We start from the raw sequence: 15,999 nt of genomic DNA, 5'->3' as shown, positions 1-15,999 counted from the left end.
TCGAGGAAAATAAATAGTGGAATTTTAAGAAAATCTTGAAAGTGGGACTTAGGGTAAAATTGTAGGACCTTGTTTTGATCATTTTTAATGGAATCTGACCTCACCATTAGATTCAAAATGATCGAAAAACATAGTTTAGCCTGTAAGCACGCTCAAATGCGAGTCCGAATATAAAAGTTGCAAAATCCTCGATTACCGGGTCGGATCAGGCTAAAACAGTGACTTTTTGTTGGAGCAATAATTTTTAAAATTCGATCATACCATTGGGTTCATAACGAAAAATTATTCAACATAGACTATTTATTTGTCATTTTTGGAGATCAGGAAATTGAATTATCGCCAAAAACGAAAACGACATCAAGTTTAGGGGTCACGTCAGGCCAAAAATGTAAATTTTTGATGGAGACATAATTTGTAGAAATTGACTATACCATTAGATCCGGAATGAAAAATTAGGCGAAATAGAGTATTCGTTTGTCAGTTTTGGAGACCGAATGACCAAGTTATAGTCGATCAAAACAATAGGCGAAATACCAAATTCGTCCCAAATTTCATTTAAATAATAATTTAATTTTTTATTTTATAACTCATCTTCCCCAACGCGTCATATGGCCGAGACATGTAAAACGAAAAATTTGATTTTCCTCCGATTCTTCCACCTCAGATCTCTCACAAACGGCTCGCCGTCGACGATCGACGCAGAAGGGAGAAATGTCCGCAGCTACGTTCTCTACAAAACCCACCCAACCTTTCTTCGTTTCACTTTCTATTTCACCCGATATCGTCAAAAATCAGCCGTATTCGGATACGAAAATTTCGAAACTTTGACCTCGAATTTCGTCCGTTTCAGGGTCAAATCGCTTTCCGACGCAGAAGGAAGAAACGTCCGCAGCCTCATTCTCTACATAACCCAACCAAGTTCCTTCCGTTTTCTCGTCTTTTTCACCCCGTATAGTCAAAAATCAGCCGTATTTTTATACGGAGATTTTCGTAACTTCGACCTCGGTTTTCATCGATTTCGGGGTCAAACCGCCTTTCGCCGTAGAAGGGAGAAGAGACGAGCACATCGAGATCTTCAAAACCACCAGGTCGATTTCAAAAATCAGCCGCTTCGAAGTTCGGTCTGTCTCGATTTCCGCGCTGATCGCCTCGATTTTCGCGCACACGCTTTGATCCTTTCGCCTAGAGATAGTAAGGAACTCTGAATTTCTATTAATAATCATAGATTGTGAAAATTGCATTTAGGATTTTATTGGAAAAATTTGGATGTATTTTCGAAATATAGAATTCTTTGTTTATTTCAAAATTCACGCCAGAAATTGCATGTTTGATATGTTTAATTGTATTTTTAACAAATTATACGTGGGTAGAGTATTTTAACGGGTTATTGCCATAAATTGGGTCTTGTGCACTGCTCGGACCCCGTTTTGATATGAAATTTGTATTTTTTTTTCAATATTATTGATAGAAATAAATTGTATAGTTGAAAAATGTAATTTAATATTCAATGAACTCATATTGAGTTGATGAATATCAGAAAATGGATATTTTATGAAGAGAGTGAAAACTGTAAAAGTCGAAAAAAAAGGGAAAAATGGTATGAAATGGTAAAATGTCAGAGTCACACCTGAGGGGTGATGTCTGCATTTTACGTTGTTGTGTTGTATGCAGGTTGGTGAACGGATATCCAGGGATAATGTTACTGGTTGCATGTTTATTTACTTTCTGTTAGCGCGAGGCGCTCTGTTATGTTATTTATTTTAGGCCGGGTGGCCACACTTGCATGGTAGGAAACTGGATATCTATTCTCAACCTTGTATTGCTAATTTCTCTTTTGTTTTCAAATGAAAATAATATATATAAGTAGCTATTTTGTGAGCTGTTAAAGAGTTTGTGAATGCCTGAAGGGATAGTGCATCATATCATCCGGAGTGGTGTACTATCCTGGGATGTACGGTAGGGACCACCAAACTCATACGTGGTATGGGACGCGTATGAGAGTGGAGTCACAACTGGAATCCGGGTTTATTCCTCTCTATCTTTACCAGTGAACTTGTAATGTAAAGGTGGTCGTATACGAATGGTTTGTATCTTTGGGAATCACATGTACGCCTGATAGGCATAGACGAAGATGATTAGTCAGTGATCACTAACAATCTATAGTAGTCGAACGTTCTGACACATCGAAAAGAGACCCATTGCTTACGGTCACGTCAAACGGCCAGCCTGAGCCGGATAAATGGTCAACCAAACGTGGTAAGGGCAGCAACCGGCCACAAAATCAGGAACTAAAAGCCAGAGAGAAATTGTAACATCATGTCCCGACTGGGAGCGATCCAGTCGTGAATCCCAACACTCTAATTCCAATACTCCACCATTGTGTATTATGTATCTGCTGCTTTACTTTGATATATAAAATGAAATACATGTTTCATGTTTCCATTTGATCAATTAGATTTGTACATAAAAAAAATGGTATAGTGTATACTGTTGTGATGTAATGTCAGTTTTAAAATGTTTAGTTGCTCATCCCTAGCTATATGTACCAGTTAATCGTAGTTTTCTTCTGTAAAATTTTGTTTATTTTAAAATGATTCAGTATGTTTATTCGTTCATCTTAGGAGAGATTATTGGCAGAAATTGTTGCTTCCTTACTGGGTAACCCTTGTTACTCACCCTTTCCTTCTCTATTTTTTTAGTTTCAGATCTAAAGCTTGGCGAGACAAGTATAGAGCACGAGTGAGAATCATCTGGTGGGTCAAATAGATAGCCAGACTTTGTCACTTGGTGAGTATTGGGGCTACACCCCTCTAATGGTGTTAATTTGTCTAGGTAGTATTATAGATGTTGTTCTGAGCGTTAGGACTTTTGTTAAAGTGAGAAAATCTCTGTATAATCCTGTATATAAATTTTCTTCTTCCGCACTCTGATTTATCGTACGATATTAGATGTATATAGGCTTCCGCTCGTTATTACATTATGTATGTAAATGCAGGATTGTATGTCGTTTATCAGGTGCAGGTTGAACGCCTTGAAATGCTAACATAAACAGAGGAAACCATGCCGAAATTTCGAGGTGCTACATAATACCTCGAGATCTGACATGGGGATTTGTGTTAGCGTTTGGCGGGGCGCCACAACACCACTCCAGATGATATGACGCACTATCCCTTCAGGCATTCACAGACTCTTTAACAGCTCACAAAATAGTTACATATATATATTATTTTCATTTGAAAACAAAAGAGAAATTAATAATACAAGGTTGAGAATGGATATTCAGTTTCCTACCATGCAAGTGTAGCCACCCAGCCTAAAATAAATAACAAAACGGAAACGTAAACAGCGCCTCGAGCTAACAGAAAGTAAATAAACATGCAACCAGTAATATTGTCCATAGATATCTGTTCACCAACCTACACACAACACAACAAAATAAAATGCAGACATCACCCCTCGGGTGTGACTCTGACATTTTACAGTTTCATACCCTTTTTCCTTTTTTTTTATTTTTACAATTTTCAATTTCTTCAATAAAATATTCATTTTCTGATATTCATCAACTCAATATGAGTTCATTGAATATTAAATCACATTTTCCAACTATAGAATTTATTTCTATCAATAATATTGAAAAATAATACAAATTTCATATCAAAATGGGGTCCGAGCAGTGCACAAGATCTAATTGATGGAAATAACCCGTTAAAATATCCTACCCACGTATAATTTGTTAAAAATAAAATTAAACATATCAAACATGCAATTTCTGGCGTGAATTTTGAAATAACAAAAGAATTCTATATTTTGGAAATACATCAAAAATTTTCAGATAAAATACTACATGCAATTTTCACAATCTACGATTACTAATAGAAATTGAGAGTTCCTTACTATCTCTAGGCGAAAGGATCGAAGCGTGTGCACGTAAATCGAGGTGATTTGCACGAAAATGGAGACGAACTGAACTTCAAAGCGGCTGATTTTTGACGATACGGATTGAAAAAGATGAGAAAACATAAGGATTTTGGTTGGATTATGTAGAGAATGAGGCTGCGGACGTTTCTCCCTTCTGCGTCGGAAGACGATTTGACCCCGAAACAGACGAAATCTGAGGTCAAAGTTTCGAAATTCCCGTATATAAATACGGCTGATTTTTAACGATATTGGATGAAAAAGAAAGTGAAATGGAAAGAGGTTGGGTGGGTTTTGTAGAGAATGCAGCTGCGGATCTTTTTCTCTTCTGCGGCGATCGTCGAAAGTAGACCGTTTGCGAGGGATCTGAGGTGGAAGATCGGAAGAAAAAATGAATTTTTCGTTTATTATCGCTGCTGTATGGACGAGTTTGGGGAATATAAGATAAAAAAAATTAAAATATTATTTATATAAAATTTGGGACGAATTCGACATTTTGTCAATTATTTTGATCGACGATAATTTCACCATCCGGACTCTAAAATTGACAAATGAATACTCTATTTTGCCTAATTTTTTGTTCCGGATCTAATGGTACAGTCAATTTCTACAAATTATATCTCTATCAAAAATTTACATTTTTTGCCTAAGGTGACCCCTAAACTTGATGTCGTTTTCGTTTCTAACGATAATTCGACTTTCTGGTCTCCAAAAATAACAAATAAATAGTCCATGTCCAATAATTTTTCGTTACGAATCCAATGGTGTAATCTAATCTTAATAATTCTTTCTCTACCAACAAGTCACTATTTTAGCCTGGTCCGACCTGGTAATCGAGGATTTTGTAACTTTTATATTCGAACTCGCATTTAAGCGTGCTTACAAGCTAAAGTATGTTTTTCGGTCATTTTGAATCCAATGGTGAGGTCAGATTTCATTAAAAATGATTAGAAACATCCTAAAGTTTTACCCCTAAGTTCCACTTTCAAGATTTTCTTAAAATTCTACTATTTATTTTTTCCTCGAGATACGAATTGAAAATTCGGGGTTTTACATTCTCCCCCCCTTAATAAAAATTTCGTCCTCGAAATTGAAATCATATCTTATAAAGCTTTGTCGCGATTCCATTAACACGACAGGTATAATGAACAACATCTATTTTCAATTACCATTTATTCTTAGTCTCAATCCAATCTCATTTATAACTCGTAGACTTATGTCTCCCATATTCCGTCAACCCAACACATTCATTAATTAATCGCTCTAATTCAAACTCATACTCCAACCAATCCATTATTTTTATAACCCTAAGATAACAATCAATTCACCTTATATCACTTCCTTGCTAATATCTATCAACAACAATTCTTTCAAATCTTCTCTGTTCTTTATATTTATTTCTCTCACCAATTACACCGTCTATTATGTTTTACTCATACTTACCCTGATTATTACTCCTCATTGCATAGACTTACCGCAAACACATTACTACTATTTGCACACCATTTAATATTCCTTAATAAAATAATATACAACCTTTACACTTATTATATCCCTACTATAATACAAATATCTACTAACACTAGATTCACAAACTGCATTAAAATCTCTATTCCCAGTACACCAATATCTTTATATTCAATGCAGTATTCTATTTCTGCTTACCGTGACATCTCCTCATAATTTTCATAATTTAAAACCTTAATCAAGAAGGTAAATCTTATATCAATTAAATTGTTTCGCAACTAACCATGTGTGAAGGGCTTGACAAATACTTCTTCAACATGGACACGTGAAACATCCGGTGAACTTGGTCAAAATCTGTTCAACTACTTTAAATGATTCCATAAACTGCAAGTCACACGCTTTCTTTCTCTACTCCCAAAATTACAGTATTGACCAGTTACTGTTTAAATATCATTGTAATATCAATTAATCCTTATTCATGTAACTTTATATTTTGCCTAAATCATACATATTTTCACTTATCATCCAATATTGACAGTACCACAATTACCTTTTACAAATCTAACAACTATGTCTCATGACTTTCAGTTCATAAGTAATATTGCTATCTTACCTTCTTCATCTATTTCTCACAATTCTATTAAGTCACCATCAATGCAACCTTGTCACAAAATCATTCCTTCTCGCATTTTACACTTACCTTGCTTTCAAAACTACTTTTTCTATCTAACTCTTCCCTATTATAATTCTAATCATTTTAATGCTACTCTTAGCTTAACCAATTGCCAAATCCAATATGTTCCACTATTCATAAATCTACCCCTTACCTTTCCTAATGAAATTCATCATTTATACGTCGAGTTTACCTCCAAATACTCATTCATTTTGATCGCCTACCAAATTTCAGTTTTAGATTGCACACCTATACTATGTAGGTTCTTATCTAATCTTTCTAAAAACTCTTTTTTTTTTTTACAAGGTATCATCCTAAACATCACTTACCAACAAATATTTTTAGCCTTTATGCATACAAACTCAACACCATATTATTACCATGTTATAGATGTACTCATCCCCACACACATATTTTCCCGTATAATGTTCTTTTCTACCCTACTCTACTGTGCATATCTCGTCAGCATTCTTTGTCTCCTAGTACTCAACAACCTTTTGTCAATCATAGTCTTTTCGTGGCGTAGACAGTTTTATTACTCGACCTATCTCGACAATTTCTAACTTTCGTAAGTGTGCATAATCTTATCAGAAGCATATGATCTAAACGAAACAACATTGAATAGAAGTCTAATTTTCTAACATTATAATTAGAAATCGTACCTTCCAAAATTTCGTCGGAGACAGGTACTTTTTCTTGGGTCACAACCCTTGCTCGCGACTGTGATATAGGGCATTCTCTCCTAATATGTCCCACCTGACCACATGCGTAGCATGTCAATGATCCTGTCTTCGTAGATCTCTATAAAGCGGACAATTGGTGGATTGGGGTCTGTAGGCTCTGAACCTGCCTTGTTGGTTCCTTTAGCCCTATTGGCATCATTGGAGTCTCAATTGTTATATGAGTCGGTGATGAAGAAACCCTGTAACTCGAGAGTAGAGTAGGAGTTCAGTACTACGGATATGCGGGTTCAGAGGCACTCGGTCTTGAATACACCGGTCTCTTAGCTAAATCTGATCTGGAAGGAAGAGACGTCTGAGATTGACTAATATGTCCCCGGGATATCTATAATTCCATTCCTTCTAGCTTTCGACCACTAGTTCGGTCTGATTGCGGTGGCATAAGTTTTTCATCAATCTTGTTAAAATCCAGTGGCATTATTGTTTCTTGAGTTGGCCCATCTAACATTTTTCTTAGCCATGGATCTTTAATCAGTTGACGTCGACCGGAACATTGCTCCCCTCTATGTCCTAACTTACCACATTCGTAACATGCCACTACTCTTTCTTTTGACTAATTTAATATTATATGTTGTTGTTTCTTGTAAAACTTTTCCATCTCTAGGCAGATATTTCTATAGTCTCGCTTCTTATGCATGGTTGTTTTCCCCGTGACTTTGCTAGTTTCGTAATTCTTTGCCTCTTATTAGATTCTAACTGTCTTTCTTCAAATAGGCTCTGAGGCGATGATTGTAATATCCCTACTTCTTCTCGCAGTCCTCCCTGTGTTGAGATGTTTACCCTCGAATCTTTTTGAGATTTATCCTTAAGATGGTAGTCGAGCTTTTCTTCTATCCTCTCTAATCTCTTTGTCAGTTGACCCACCATAATCATTTGAGCCTCAAACATCTCCAATTGTCTAATTTCCATACGAGCCTGCCTTTGGGATAACTCCGAGACTGCTTCTATCAACTGTTCTAACTTGGTGAATTTACTCGACCCAGGTAGGTCTTCCCCACCAATTTGACTCCTTGTCACGGGTCCAGTTGCACCAATATTTCCTTGCATCTTTCCTAACCTGTAAGTTCAGAAATCTTCACTTTATCAGAAGCAAGGCACTTCTCCGAACCACACCAACATCATTATCATAGAAGCATTAACTACTAGTATAATAAGGAATCTAGTAATGAATACTATTTTCATTACTAACAGAATGAACCTATAGTCTTATTCTACGCTTGCTAAGCTCTAAGAATTTCTAGACACAAAAGAGCTCGCAATCCCAGTACGGAACTACTAATGAGCTCGAATATCAGATTCCTAATGACACTCTATGATTATCGCTAACACAGTAGATCAGTATCCCATACGGATCTAATACTATGCTTTGATACCATCTGTGGCGCCCCGCCAAACGCTAACACAAATCCCCATGTCAGATCTCGAGGTACTAGGTGGCACCTCGAAATTTCGGCATGGTCTCCTCTGTTTATGTTAGCATTCCAATGCGTTCAACCTGTACCTGATAAACGACATACAATCCTGCATATAAACAAATAATATATAGTACTAGCGAAAACCTATATACGTCTAATAACGTACGAAATATCAGAGTACGGAAGAATAACTAGAATACAGGATTATACAAAATTCCTCACTTTAACAGAATTCCTAACACTCAAGACAGAATCCATAAGACTACCTGGAGGAACTGACACTACTAAGGGGTATAGCCCTAGTATTTATCAGGTGACGGACTCTGGTCGTCTATCTGACCAACCAGATAATCCTCATTCGTGCTCTATACTTACCTCGTCAAGCTCTGAATCTGAAACTAAAAAAATAGATAAGGAAATGGTGAGTAACAATGGTTACCCAGTAGGGAAACAAACAATTTCTGCCAATAACCCCTCCTAGCATGAACGAATAAACATACTGGATCATTTTAAAATATACAAAATTTTACAGAATAAACTACGATTAACTGGTACATATAATCAGGGATGAGCAATTAAACATTTTAAAACTGACATTACATCAATCAACATTACTCACTATACCATTTTCTTTATGTACAAATCTAATTAATCAAATTGAAACATTAAACATGCATTTCATTTTATATATCAAAGTAAAGCAACAGATACATAATACACAATGGTGGAGTATTGGAATTAGAGAGTTGGGATTCACGACTAGATCGCTCCTAGTCGGGACATGATGGTACAATTCTTCTCTGACTTTTAGTTCCTGATTTTGTGGCTGGTCGCTGTTTACCACGCTTGGTTGACCATTTATCCGGCTCAGGTTGACCGTTTGACGTGACCGTAAGTAATGGGTCTCTTTTCGATGTGTCAGAACGTTCGACTACTATAGATTGTTAGTGATCACTGACTAATCATCTTCGTCTATGCCTATCAGGTGTACATGTGATTCCCAAATATACAAATCATTCGTATATGACCACCTTTACATTATAAATTCACTGGTAAAAATAGAGAGGAATATCCCGGATTCCAGTTGTGACTCCACTCTCATACGCGTCCCATACCACGTATGAGCTTGGTGGTCCCTACCGTACATCCCAGGATAGTACACCACTCCGGATGATATGACGCACTATCCCTTCAGGCATTCACAGACTCTTTAACAGCTCACAAAATAGTTACATATATATATTATTTTCATTTGAAAACAAAAAAGAAATTAACAATACAAGGTTGAGAATGGATATTCAGTTTCCTACCATGCAAGTGTAGCCACCCAGCCTAAAATAAATAACAAAACGGAAACGTAAACAGCGCCTCGCGCTAACAGAAAGTAAATAAACATGCAACCAATAATATTGTCCATGGATATCTGTTCACCAACCTACACACAACACAACAACATCAAATGCAGACATCACCTCTCGGGTGTGACTCTGACATTTTACAGTTTCATACCCTTTTTCCCTTTTTTTCGATTTTTACAATTTTCAATCTCTTCAATAAAATATTCATTTTCTGATATTCATCAACTCAATATAACTTAATTGAATATTAAATCACATTTTCCAACTATAGAATTTATTTCTATCAATAATATTGAAAAATAATACAAATTTCATATCAAAACGGGGTCCGATCAGTGCACAAGACCCAATTGATGGAAATAACCCATTAAAATATCCTACCTACGTATAATTTGTTAAAAATACAATTAAACATATCAAACATGCAATTTCTAGCGTGAATTTTGAAATAACAAAAGAATTCTATATTTTGGAAATACATCAAAATTTTTTAGATAAAATACTAAATGCAATTTTCACAATCTACGATTACTAATAGAAATTGAGAGTTCCTTACTATCTCTAGGCGAAAGGATCGAAGCGTGTGCACGGAAATCGAGGCGATTGGCGCATAAATCGAGACGGATTGAACTTCAAAGCGACTAATTTTTGACGATACGGGTTGAAAAAGATGAGAAAACATAAGGAATTTGATTGAGTTATGTAGAGAATGAGACTGCAGACGTTTCTCCCTTCTGCGTCGGAAGACGATTTGACCTCGAAACGGACGAAATCCGAAGTCAAAGTTTCGAAATTCCTGTATATAAATACGGTTGATTTTTGACAATATTGGATGAAAAAGAAAGTGAAATGGAAAGAGATTGGATGGGTTTTGTAGAGAACGCAGTTGTGGATCTTTTTCTCTTCTGCAACGATCGTCGAAAGTGGACCGTTTGCGAGGGATCTGAGGTAGAAGATCGGAAGAAAAAAAATGAATTTTTCGTTTATTATCGCGGCTGTATGGACGAGTTTGGGGAAGATGAGATAAAAAAAATTAAAATATTATTTATATAAAATTTGGGACGAATTCGGCATTTTGTCAATTGTTTTGATCGACGATAACTTCACCATCCGGACTCCAAAACTAACAAATGAATACTCTATTTTGCCTAATTTTTTGTTCCAGATCTAATGGTACAGTCAATTTCTACAAATTATGTCTTTATCAAAAATTTACATTTTTGGCCTGAGGTGACCTATAAATTTGATGTCGTTTTCGTTTCTGACGATAATTCGACTTTCTGGTCTCAAAAAATGACAAATAAATAGTCCATGTCCAATAATTTTTCGTTACAAATCCAATGGTGTAATCTAATCTTAATAATTTTTTTTCTACCAATAAGTCACTATTTTAGCCTGGTTCGACCCGATAATCGAGGATTTTGTAATTTTTATATTCGGACTCGCATTTAAGCGTGCTTACAAGATAAAGTATGTTTTTCGATCATTTTGAATCCAATGGTGAGATCAGATTTCATTAAAAATGATTAGAAACATCCTAAAGTTTTACCCCTAAATTCCATTTTCAAGATTTTCTTAAAATTCTACTATTTTTTTTTCTCGAGATACGAATTGAAAATTCGGGGTTTTACAGAAAGTGTATAGGAACCATAAATGTTTTTCATTGAGATACGATTCAAAAAGCGTTTATGGTTCTTACACAGTTTCACGTCAAGATGTGCGATATGAGGTACAATCTTGAGGTCACTCGAGCATGACTCATCTAAAAATGATAAATGGTGTCCCTTTGAAACATTTCAATCTATATGGAACCGTTGTCTAACATAGATGTACTTGAAGGATCCAAATTCACTAAATTCAGGATCACACGAAATCCGAAATAACATGAATAATTTGAAAGCTTTAGTAAAAATTAAAAGAAAAATTAAGAGAACAAAAAAGAAAAGAAAAGATAAACATTTAACAACTATTGGAATTCATGTTTGTTATTAAATAAATAGTAAATAATTTATTGTTTTATATAGAAACATACAAAACCTAATTTAAAACTAAATTAGTTATTTCATTAACTCAATCATTGTTCTAAAAGTATAAGATGGGTTATCTCGAATCTTTGAGGAGCCAATCATATTGACAATTCACATTGACGTTCTCATCTGCTCGCTTCTTAGAGCGGGACGACTGGCTTAAGTCATCTAGGTCTCATACGTATTTTAAAACCATGAACTACATTGATATTCCCATAATCAATATTACTTGAGGATAAAAAAAAAAAGAAGTAGCGACTAATTGACTCGAAAAAAGTCACTCAAAATTCATTAGCTAACTTGGCAAGTGCACAGAAATGTAGATCTTTTTCTTCGGGATACACAAGGAAAAATATCTATGATTTTGTACAAATGTCCACGTCAACGAGTGAATTTCAAGTGGCTTTTTTCGAGTCAGTTTATTATTAGTCAAATGAAAAATGGGGAAAGAGAAAGTAATATATCTAAAAATTTAGTTGATAATGACTTGATTAAGTAGTTTAAAATAATTGAATAAAATAGGGTTTTAGAGATAATAGCGATTAATAAACTTTTAACTAAGTAGAGATTTAATCTACAGTCTCTACATCTCAAATTGCAAGGAGGACAAAACATTGATTAATGCTTTTTGGTAAGCGTCAACTTCGTTAATGAAACCTACTTATTTCAAACAAGGACAATTATCAAACATTTTTCTCTTCTTAATTGATTTGTTGATTTTTAAGCTCCTACTAGGACCACCTAAATAAGGGTAATTTAGACATAACTCCCTTGACCATGGTTTTCTATGAGAAACTAATAGAAAATGACTGAAATATCCTCATCTAGAACCACTTGGCAAAAACCTTTGCTATTTCATTTATAAAAAAAAAAATCAGTCTTCAAACTTGGGTTTTCGATGACAAGATCGCCACTTGTTCTTGGCACAATTTGACTAATTACTCGATTTTCTCCACTATTCCATCATCTATTATGTCAATGAGATGAAAATCAATTAACTATTATTATTATTATTATTATTTTTTTTTCTGGGGTGGATGAAGAGGTTTTTATCAAAAGGCTATAGAGGTGGGTATTTTGGTTTTTTTATTTTCTCTCTCAGAAAAGACAATCTTCAAGGGGTATGTCATCAGTTTTAAAATGTAAGATGGTAACTCAAATATTTACCAAAATCCTGAGGAGTATATCTAAATTACAACCTAAGTAAGATCATGTAGGGGTTGTTTGGTAGTATGTTTTAGGTTGCGCTCCAAAAGATCAAACCCCAAATAGTAGCACAAGCAATGAATGAAAAAGCAGTCCTAAGAGCTTTCCAAAATCAGGGTCAGTATCAGACTCCTTATAACCAAACACTCCATAGGGTTTTTGCTCTGGCCGTCCTATTTCTTTTGGAGCTATTTTGGTTTGGGCCTAGCTTAGATTTACTTCCAAAGTAAGGCCTTAATCCATCCTCTATTGGGCCTTAAAATCCCAACCAAACAAACATCTTAGTAATTGCCGTCCAAACTTTATTTAATTAAATTTGTTCTCCAAAGCCCATTAATCCCGATCAGCTATATTTGGGCTTTGGAGAAGAGCTTGTATTGTTCTTCAATTTTTTTTAGATGGATTTCAATTATCATTGTTGACGAATTGTTTAATTTATCTCTGAAGAAGAACAAGTGCTGCTTGTTCTTTGAAGATTCTGCCAAAAATAATTTAAGATATAGAGAAGGGATTGTACAATGCTTGTTCTTCTGCTAAACGATCAAGATTTGATTTCCGATAAAGGTTTTGGATTTGGTATTTCTTATCCCAGAATAGGGATAGTTTTCTAATTATGCAATTTAGATTTTAAGGTTTGTTAAGTGGTGTAAATGGGCCCTATCCCTATTTTGTTTGTTTCGATATTTTAGGTAAGCCTATTTTTCTTTGGATGTGCGGCTCACGAACATCCTATCTAACTGGTTCATAGACCTTAAAATGGACCGTGGTCCCAGTTTTATTGGGCATGTGAACTTAGTGCCTGACATGGGTCACAACTCACAAATTTGAACCATTTGAGAGATACATCGTTTGTCGTCGAGCCCAATTTGGTCATATGGGGCCCATTTATAGGCCTACCATAAAGCGTGGAGAAACATTACACAATGTTTTGCAGGTTAAGAAAATGGATAAAAGGACTGTTGCTAAATATGAGGCCCAAAAATGAAAAGGAATTGGGCCCAATATAGTGTAAGGTCTACCTTGAAGATCTTCATTTGAGAGATACATCATTTGTCGTCGAGCCCAATTTGGACATATGGGGCGCATTTATAGGCCTACCATAAAGGGTGGAGAAACATTACGCATTGTTTTGCAGGTTAAGATAATGGATAAAAGGACTGTTGATAAATATCAGGCCCAAAAATGAAAAGGAATTGGGCCCAATATAGTGTAAGGTCTACCTTGAAGATCTTCATTATTATAAAATGGATCACAAACCTTCGACACATCTCATTCCTTGACACATTAAAATGTGAGTCATGAATACCAGACGGCCATCATTTGATGTTTATGACATTTTATAGTAACATAGTTAAGATGCTCCAAATAATTTCTTCATATTTTTAAGAGTCCTAACAATATGACTCGCCAGGTGGCAAACTCAATCAATCGACTCCCTGATGTGGACAAGTTTAAGAATCGTAGATCTATATGCCTCGTGATACACTTTTCCTAGGGAAGTGCAATTGTGTACCCCCCCCCCCCCCCCCGAGGTGTACATATCTACGGTTTTGAACTTATCCACGTTAGAGAGTCGATTGAGTATGTTAGCTGAAGTCGTATTATCACGATTTTATTTTTTTTAAATATAAAAAAATTCATAGTAAAAATAAAAATAAAAAAATAAACAAACAAACATAAGAAAAAAAGTAAAATAAAATAAAAAAAAATCTTCTATTTTCCTATAAAGAAAAAGGAAAAAAGCATAAAGCCCTCACATATCCTCAAAATCATAGGTGTGACTTACCAAACTGGAGTGCGTTAACATGATGATCCCACCATTGAAACCTCCACATCATCATCCATTCTCAAAAAATAAAAACCAATAAAAAAATAAAAAACAAGTTTTTCCCACTTTGTATATCTACCAACACAACAATTTCCAATTATTTCCGACGAGTCGTAAACATTTGATACACAACACTTCCAACCCCTGGAAATTCATCAACTATACAACTTCGACATTTCAACCCAAGTGGTTCCAAAGCATCTGTAACACGTGTCAACATCTCATGACTTCCACATGTAACTGATACTGACATCTTCGCTGGACCGAAGACGTGGACAACCTTTTTCAAAAGCTCATCCAAATTGCTACAATCATCTTTGCATCCAACACATTCAAAGCTAGCATAACTATATCCATCTTCAGGTGTTACATGTATTGTTGAATAATAAGTCCCATCAACCCCATTCATCGAATATCCACACGGGTCAAATGCAAAATCACACACGTACGCCTTTGGGTTAATTGCACCAATCCCAGTTAACTCAGTCATCCTCTTTGCATCCACCACCACCACATCATCTTTATAAAACTTCCGAGTCAAGACCCGATCCAACTCGGTCATGCATACTTCAATGGTAAATACATCATCATCATCATGCATGTTATGAAAGTGATCATCATCACTAGCAGAGTAGACATGCCACGTATGCATGATAGAAGCTTTTCTATAACAAAGGGTAGTAGGCAAGTTTTGTTCCAAGTAGAAAACTTCATCTCTAAAGCTAGTGTGAGGGTAAGGTTGGGATTCAGGGAAAATAAAGCTACCTCTGGTGTACCTACACCCACATAGAGTAAGACCCATTTGATGAGCATGGGACAAGAATGGAGCGATGGATTTTAAAAGCTGGATGGTCCCACATGTCTTGATGATGATTTTTGTGGGGTACACAAAGAGACTTGATTCAGATAAGACATACGCGTCGAAGTATTGGTTGCCAAGTGCAGATACTACGGTACATTGCACTGTATTGAGTATTTCCTTTAGTGATTGGAAATGGAGGCGCCTGAGACCGAGTCCAATGACCGAGTCGTCGCTTGAGAAGTGGAGTTCTAGGCGTTTTTCAAAGCCTTCAAAGCCAGAGAGAGCCATAGATGGGTGGAAGAGAGTGAAAGTTAAAAATAAGAGATGGGTTTGTTGTAGAGGTGAGAGTGAGAGAGGGAGTGGGTGTTGGATGGTATTTATAGGGTGAAGAGTGGGGGTAGAGAGTAGGTAAGGGGATGAAGAGAGAGAGAGAGAGAGAGAGAGGCATGCGTGTGTAGCAACCAAGAAGAATGATTGTAGGCATAATGAGTAAGTTGATGATTATTAATTTTTTTGTTTTTTATTTGTTGGGTTGGGTTAGATATTCTTCATGAGACAAGAACAAGAA

At 35.7% G+C, this 15,999-nt stretch overlaps 1 long non-coding RNA gene and 1 pseudogene across 1 annotated transcript; one reads left to right on the top strand and one right to left on the bottom strand.

Annotated features, from left to right (window-relative positions):
• Positions 1–597: 597 nt before the first annotated feature.
• Positions 598–2,920, top strand: LOC147404516 (uncharacterized). Its single transcript, XR_015177222.1, has 2 exons — positions 598–1,191; positions 2,700–2,920. It is a non-coding gene; the product is annotated as an uncharacterized LOC147404516 (long non-coding RNA).
• An 11,638-nt stretch (positions 2,921–14,558) lies between these two features.
• Positions 14,559–15,785, bottom strand: LOC147404515 (S-adenosylmethionine decarboxylase proenzyme 4 pseudogene; annotated as a pseudogene).
• Positions 15,786–15,999: the final 214 nt, after the last annotated feature.

This window comes from Akebia trifoliata, chromosome 4 (assembly GCF_017979445.1).
Source record: "Akebia trifoliata isolate Shusen 1 chromosome 4, ASM1797944v1, whole genome shotgun sequence".
NCBI lineage: Eukaryota > Viridiplantae > Streptophyta > Magnoliopsida > Ranunculales > Lardizabalaceae > Akebia > Akebia trifoliata.
This window is presented reverse-complemented; position numbering and strand designations above follow the sequence as displayed.